This window comes from Varroa destructor, unplaced genomic scaffold, assembly GCF_002443255.2.
Source record: "Varroa destructor unplaced genomic scaffold, Vdes_3.0 BEIS01000002.1, whole genome shotgun sequence".
In the NCBI taxonomy this organism is placed as follows: Eukaryota; Metazoa; Arthropoda; class Arachnida; order Mesostigmata; family Varroidae; genus Varroa; species Varroa destructor.
Genome location: NW_019211455.1, coordinates 41,516,252 through 41,524,047, shown reverse-complemented (window position 1 = coordinate 41,524,047; position 7,796 = coordinate 41,516,252). Strand labels below are relative to the sequence as shown.

General features: G+C 37.9%; 1 long non-coding RNA gene across 1 annotated transcript; it reads left to right on the top strand.

Moving 5' to 3' along the window:
• Positions 1 to 248: 248 nt before the first annotated feature.
• On the top strand, positions 249 to 3,126 carry LOC147757817 (uncharacterized). Its single transcript, XR_015321111.1, has 2 exons — positions 249 to 481; positions 1,675 to 3,126. It is a non-coding gene; the product is annotated as an uncharacterized LOC147757817 (long non-coding RNA).
• Positions 3,127 to 7,796: the final 4,670 nt, after the last annotated feature.

Genomic DNA, 7,796 nt, shown 5'->3' with positions numbered 1-7,796 from the left:
TTCGCCAGGTTTAACTATAGGTTACAAGTCATATCAACACGACTATTAAGCTGCTGCGAAAATAATGAAATTTCACCAGATTTTACCCGTCCAAAAATTAATCGTTGCTTTAATTTTGTATTTGGCAGTGCAATTTAATTGCTTCGTTTTTGTTGATTACGTGGTTGCTTCACTTGTTCTGTTTTGGAAACATTATGGGTTTCTAGTTGTATTTTGCGGCAAACACCAGCTAAATCAAGGTCGCTTACACTGGCAAAACAAGTAACTTAAATAACAAAGTCAGCTGACTTAACAGATGGTTTAGAGCGTAAGATGTTGATAGGGCAGTACACATTCAATAAGAAAACTTTTTAAGCAACAACCTATTAAGCTGCGAGATAGTTAAGAAACGAATAAATCATTATATTAAATCAGTGCTTCCGCGTTGGCAAAAATCTTCAATGCTACGTAGATAAACGCAATGCAAGAGCTAGTCTTCAAGGTAGATTTGTTCATGGGAAATTAGTGGATTGGTTTATAGTTAACGACAAGGCGCATGCATCATATTGAATACGTTATTGCGTTTAGATATACCAAGCGCAAAGCTTATATATTATACAATATCATTGTTACCGTTGTATAACTAGTGGTTTGTTTTTCTGTGGACGAGAATTGTTGGTATTTTTAACGACATTAGCGTTGGAGGCTTCGTTATTGATTCAGCGGGATGTCATACATATATACCTATCGCACTGTCATGAAATTAACACGTCTGCACAAAACATTGATGTTTTATATTGTTCGTGTTCTGCGATTAGTAGCAGAATCTAACGGCGGGTACGAAATGCAAAATTTATTGACAGGTGCTCATCTATGCACCAGCTGGAAGTCGAGACAAGTTTAGAAAGTGGAACTGGTCGGAACATTTAAAGGGAAAAAATTCATAAAACAAAACTGCAGTGTGGTGCTCTTTCTCTATTATTATTAGACACTACCATAGATAGTTCTTATGTGAAAGTTTGACATTGTCCTTATGACTAGTTTTCCTAGAGAACGTTACTATTATTATTATTATCAATATTAGACGCCTAATAGAGAACACTCCTTTACAGTTGTAGACAATTGTATAACGAACATCTTTACATGGAGATGTTTATAATCTCAGATATTAGAGGAAGCTTTTCATTGCTTAGTTACTTTTATCTCATCGACTTTTGGGTAACTCATTATTCATCCTTCATGTTCTTTTAACATCGTTCAAATGGCACAAGTTCTAAAATGTTTTTTTTTTGAATTCGCGCTCTATACAATGTACGTCTTCGCTATTCCATGAAAAATCTCCTTATAGGTTTTTTTTCTATATCGAAAATATAATAAGGTTAAAAAAATGATCCAGTAGAAGGCAGCTCGCAGAGCAGTCTATGCAATGAAATGTTTTGAAGTATTTAATAATAGGGTTTGATTAACATATACTACTTTGGCTTTTTAAGTCGAACAACATAAGGCGCCAAATTTGGTGCAAGCAAACCTAAGTACATTTTTTTTTAACCATAGTTAGATAAAATTTGAATTGTCGATGGTATCGGGTAGCATACAAATCGATACACATGGAATTCACCTGTATCCGAAGTTTGTCAGTGATGAGAATCCCGCGTGTTGTTTGCAAGGGTTACTGAACTGACTATTCTGTTGCAGATCTTCTAAAATGACCGAAAATGTCGCTGAGTTTACTTGGCCAAGCGTCCGGATATCGATCTGGTTCTATGCGAGAAACGGCTGCGTCTGTCTTAGCAGATTCACTTGGATATTTTAAAATCAGTAAGTCATGCTGGGAGTCAGCCAGCCGTTTGTCTGATGGAATGCCAAATGGCGATGGCGGACCCAAAACATGAAACAAAGAAGACTTTAGCGAGTCGTGTAAGGGAACTCTGGCGCACTCTAATAATAATTTTGGAATACTCTTATAACAAATATAATCTTCTGTGAAGATATAAATGATTGTATAAAACATTATTCCCTTAGATTGAATGAATGAGCTTCACGTCAATTGAGTGATCTGAAAGAAATCAGCGGCGTTTTGAAGCATCCTTATTTACTATACAGAGAAGCGGCTTATGCAAATATGGAGGGAGGTCTCTGAGGGACTGGCATGTTTTTCTGTAAAAGAAACAGAACTTTGCAGAGGCAAGTAACGAAACTCGTCCACGAACCTTGGCGACTGACAGCGTACAGAAGAAACGATGTTGATATCCGACCTGGTTCGTGGTTCGGTAACAGTGCCGCCATTCCGAGTTCCACGAACAACCACTGACTCTGGGCGACACCTTACACTCCTTTAGGAGACGCTGCTTGCGATTACGAATCGTTATGTTTATGAAAGAGATCATGGATTGAACGGCTGAGCCATAGCTGCCTTGGAGTGAGGGTTGTCACTGTGAAATCCTGACCAATTAGCAAACCCGATTACAAACGTAACTTAATCATAACGTACGAGTACTTCTGCAGTGTGTAGATATATTGTAATGCTAATTTAATAATAACAGAAACATATTAGTCATATCACCAGTGTTCTGTGCCACTCCCGCTGCAGTAACCTGATTTAATTGAAGTCGGTACGCACGCAATTCGTGAATGCATGAAAGGCCCTTGTGCAAAGGTACTGTCGTTTTTTCTATTTGCGGATTGGTGCGAGATTATGATTTTCAGTTCTTCCGTATGTGATGGTGGCTCATAGTAAAGTTCTATCTCGAGGACGAGCATAAGATAACTTCAGGAGTCACGGGACAAGGATGAATACAATATATACGAACACAAAAAGGATGATAAATAAATGAAAAAAAAAAAAAAAAGATATTGATAGTATGGAAAAAGAGGAAAAAGGAACTTTCTAATTTACCCGTTAGATATGATGATCTTAATAGCAACTTCGCGACGGTTGGCATTTGTAGTGCTTGTGACTCCATCACTATTTATCACTTACCATCGGTGTGAATTTTAGTTAGGCCGATTTCCTATAGCTAAAATTTGTATCTAAAATGATCGTTATTTAAAGCTGAATTTCTGGAAGAATTGCAAAACATTATATCTAGGAAAGACATCGCAAGTTGGCCGTATTTCGAGTAAATAGACCTACTAAGCTCGCTCCAAGCCTCCATTGTCTTCACTGAAGCATGTGACCACCCGACAAAATAAATTTTAAAAAGAGCTTAAAACGCAGTTCTAGGGAGATTTGCTTCTAATGATATAGTGGTCAATAAATTGGATATTATTATTGCAGTGCAACCCATAGCCATATGCTTTTTATGAACTATCTCATCCTAAATACAAAACTACCACCTGGGCATACTTTATTAGAGGAACTCCATATTCAATACGGGCCTTGTAGCACCTCTAAGCAGTACCTATAAAAAATCTCGACCTATTCATATGTCACAACGTGACGCAAATATATGTCGTACAGCGGAGCTCGAATTAGTAATCCCTGCCCTGGCAGTTCGAGACTTTAGTGGCTGATGCACTGTGATAATCCGCAACCATCAAAAAAATATAGTTAAAAAAGATCTGGAGTATAAATTGTCCAAAAACAGCATAAAGTCAGCTTAAGTGCGGTGCCTTATGAAGGCTCTAATTATTGCGTAGAGTACACTCCGTAGGCCTACATGCAGCTCGTTCCCTTGGACGAGCGTGGCAGGACCATTGAACAGATGTTGGTTGCCAATTGTTGATATCAGCTAAGAAAAAAAAATGAGGACCTTGTCAGATGCTTATGAACTAGAGAGTAACAAGCGAATCAATTACTTGGAAAGGCGAGCATTTGAAGTAATTAGACACATTGCTCAAACTGTGTGACCCTAGGCTTTGTCAGGAGAACGTGTCATGCCGTAGTGTTTGCTTTATAAAGAGCCCTCAAAATATTGTCGACATAGCACGAGTTATTCCCATTATAGATCACCTAAAATTATACAAATGGAACTTTAGACGCTATCAGACGGATAGATCTGCTGCTGCGTGCTTTCCTTCGCGGAAAGCTCCACCTCATGGCGATTATTGGAATAATAAAGCTTCCGCACGTTATACGCATTTATAGCAACTAACCTTTAAGCCGGCGCACCCGATTATACCTTTTGTTTCGAAGACTCATAGTTTTAAAGTTTATACTTATATAGGTTCCTTATATAGATTCCTGAGCACTGACTACCGGAATTTTTGTAGGAGTAACCTTAATTAGGACTGATACAGCATAAGCGGGAGTGCGAGAAGTGCCTTAACTGGCATTCCTCTTGATAGAACGATAACATTTGATGAAACTCAATAATTGATGTGAAAGGATTTTTGACATTTGCAGCTTTAGCTGGTGGCGTAAGACGCTATTCAAATTGATGATGTAACATAAGATCAAAAAAGCTGTATGAGTACTTTTTTCCTAATTCAATTGTATCTCTACGTGATTTAATTGTTTTTTTAACTTTTTATGCATGATTTCTAGATCGATTGTAGCAAATGCAATGCCTATCGTGCACTACAGGGAACACAAATAAAAAAACAACTTCTAACATTTTGATCTCACTGAAGTTTCTTTAGTCAAGTTCAATCACTAATTTATACGTTTATGCGCCTATTTTGGCGGACTTCTTCGTCGATTAGATCGTTACGAAAATCTGCCGCGCTCCATGGAAAAAAAGACTGATTGTTAAATTTGCATGGAAGAAGCGCGCTCACTTCCTGAACCCCGGATCTAATGGCGTACTTCATCATCGAGGAGTTCGCTCTCAGCCTGCAAAAGCTTCCGTTGTAACATCTAACTTGCATAGTCATTTTTATTACGATCTTTTTATAAAATTGCAGACATTTTTCAGCGTAAAGTTTAACTGGCCGTATAATAAATAAAATTACGACTTTCTAATCATGCATTATGACTTTCACTATGAGAAATGGAGATTACTCATACCTTTTTTCATTAACACTATTTTGACTTCAGCCGCAACCTATTGTACGAATGGGCGCTTCACTCGGTTAAGCGAATCATTCATTTACTACCCACATTAACAGGACAAGATGGACTATCTGCCCAGGTTAACAGTTGTTTTTATATTAGGGATGATAATTGAATTGCTACTGAATTATTAATTAATGTTATTTAGCATTGCAAAGGATTACTGAGCCATGAATTTTTTCAGATTTTAACCTGTAACATTCATGTAATATAAATCGAAATATATAGAAGTTCAATCGAATTCGGAGTGCGCTTGGATACTACAGTGGAAAACTTTCTTCGATAGATTAATCTCTTGTTTCAATTGGTTCTTCATCTTTCGCCATAACAAATGCGTCTCATCGAGGACAGTCCAGCTCTTTTGAAGTTGGCATATCGAAAGGTTTCAAGTGCCTATTTTTCAGTCTCTATGTTCCGCTTGCTTTTGCGGCTGGACACAAATCTATTGTGCAGCTCATACGACTGCCAGCAAATGCGGCATAAGCCGCTTAATAAGACGTCGTATCTAATGCCACTGTATCATCACACGACAGGTTGGAGAAACAAGAGTTTTTATCCGGAAACACGCAAAAAATACTGCACTATTTGTGTGGATACTAAGGACATCTTTTCGTATTGTTGTACAAGTTCAAGTGCCTTGGAGCTATATATTCATTTCATAATAACGATTTTTCACACTTACAACACACATACTTTAATAACTAATTTTCTGTCAAGAAGTCAATTGTTAGTTGAGTGTCCTCCTGAAACACAGGTAATTTTCCTTTTCCAATCGGACAAGCCCAAATGACCCGGTCCATTTATAACGCTGCATAAATATGTCATTGCTATATACATATATATAAGCAATCTCAGATAATAATAAGTTAAGTATTTTTGTTTAATACATTTCCAGGCAAAAATACAGGATTGTTATACAGAGACTTCAAGGTAGGCTACTTTGTTTCCGCATAGCGAACGGCACGATCAACGATATGAGCTTTATTGAATATTCAGCCGTAGACAAAACTTTAATCGGCCACAGCCGATGCTCGAAACACAATGAGAAGTTTACGAAATCACAACTCGAACAACTTCGTAATAAAAGCTAGATCCATCAATGACATAATACAAGAATAGTATGCAGCCAATTAATGTCCTATTAGAAAATGACATAACGAGAACAAGTAGCGTCTGTTAAATCGTGTCTGAATAAACGGATTCGGCTGTTGCTAAGATACGTAGGAGATATGACGCTGTTTTTCCTCTGCTTCATGAGCGTACTTACTAAAATAACTCTCTCTAAGTTAGTATCACGATTACTGCATATGCTTTCGAGAATTTATTGTTTGGGTATCTTCTTTTAGCTCTGGAACTCAGTCATTGAGATGCTTTTATTCATACCCGACCTTAATCCTTAATACCTGCAGCCAATACATTCGGCCTGTTGTAGAACAAAAGCAGTACAGGCGATCGATGACTCGTAGTCGGGACGGGAACCGAAAATTGTCAGGGCCCCGAGTGGAATAAGCGAACATAGGGTTTATGGAAAAGAATTCATGTTTATCGCTAGATTGATATTTACTGCAGGCCGCAGAGCTTCTAGAAGCTTTGGCCGCCCCATATACGCAAAGAGCAAAATAATACTCCGTAGAGGCCAACATTCGTTAATCTAAAATTTTATTTTATTCTTGATAGTGGTATAAAGTGGAGTCGCTGATTTGTGGACTTATGTAAGAGCGCCTGGAACTTGGTACTAGAGGTATCTATTTTAACATGAGGAACTTTTCATTCCCACTATTTTAAACTCAATTCCCTACCATAGTCATACAGCTGATAAAAAAAAGATCTGAAAATTAGGGGTTTAGTGCGATTCAAGAGAAACACTTGTTACATAATATCATTGCTACACTTTCAAATAGCTGCTTCTGTTAGTCACCAAAGTGAACTTCTCTGAAATATATCCGTGTACATTATTTGTTTATTTGGTTATTATAGATCAGTGAATTTCTGGAAGGCGGATTACTGCAACGAGATCATCGGGACCGCTAGAGGGCAATTCTCGCCTTTCGTTAGAACTGACCCTGTCGGTCGATCTATTTCGTATACGAAATAGAGACACATGTGAAATCTACTAAAACAAAATGATACAATACCTAACTCAAGTACACAGAGTTCCACTGTGTTGGGCAGCGTCTTTGCAGGAATACGTACCACAGGTGGGGCGAGAGGCTTTCAACAGACTGAGAGTCTTCATTTCACATCTCCGGGAAGATGAAATGAGGTAAACATAAGGATAAAGAAAGACTTGACTTTCAGTTACCTTCAGAACGGTCGATTAAAAGTTACTCTGTATTATTAAGAGTTTTTTTTTTAATAATTATGCAAATTTACAGTTCCCGACGCGGTTTTTGCCTCCGGCGACCTGCGGGCGGAAAATAAATGCGTTTATGAGACTAATAACTCCGCCCTCTGGCAGAGTCATCCTACTGAATACGTGTCGACGAGAGCGGCTGGTCATGCATTCAGCTCCACACCATTACTTGAGTAACGCAAAGCTTGTTCGGATCGTCGACGGACAACGACCAGAAAATCTTTACGAAACGTTTCTAGACATGAAAACCCTACAACGAAATATACGATAAGCTGACCCTTATACTTCAGGGATTTCATTCAATTTTAATACTCTAGTAAGACCTTGAATGCAAGCCGCAGGTTCAAATAAAATGTCTCTAAACGGAAATCTAAATGGCTACTATCATTAACTCAATAGAAATGCTTCAAAGTCAATGCTTTATAATAACAAGTTTATAAAAAAGTGAGCTTTTTGATTATTACTTCTTTT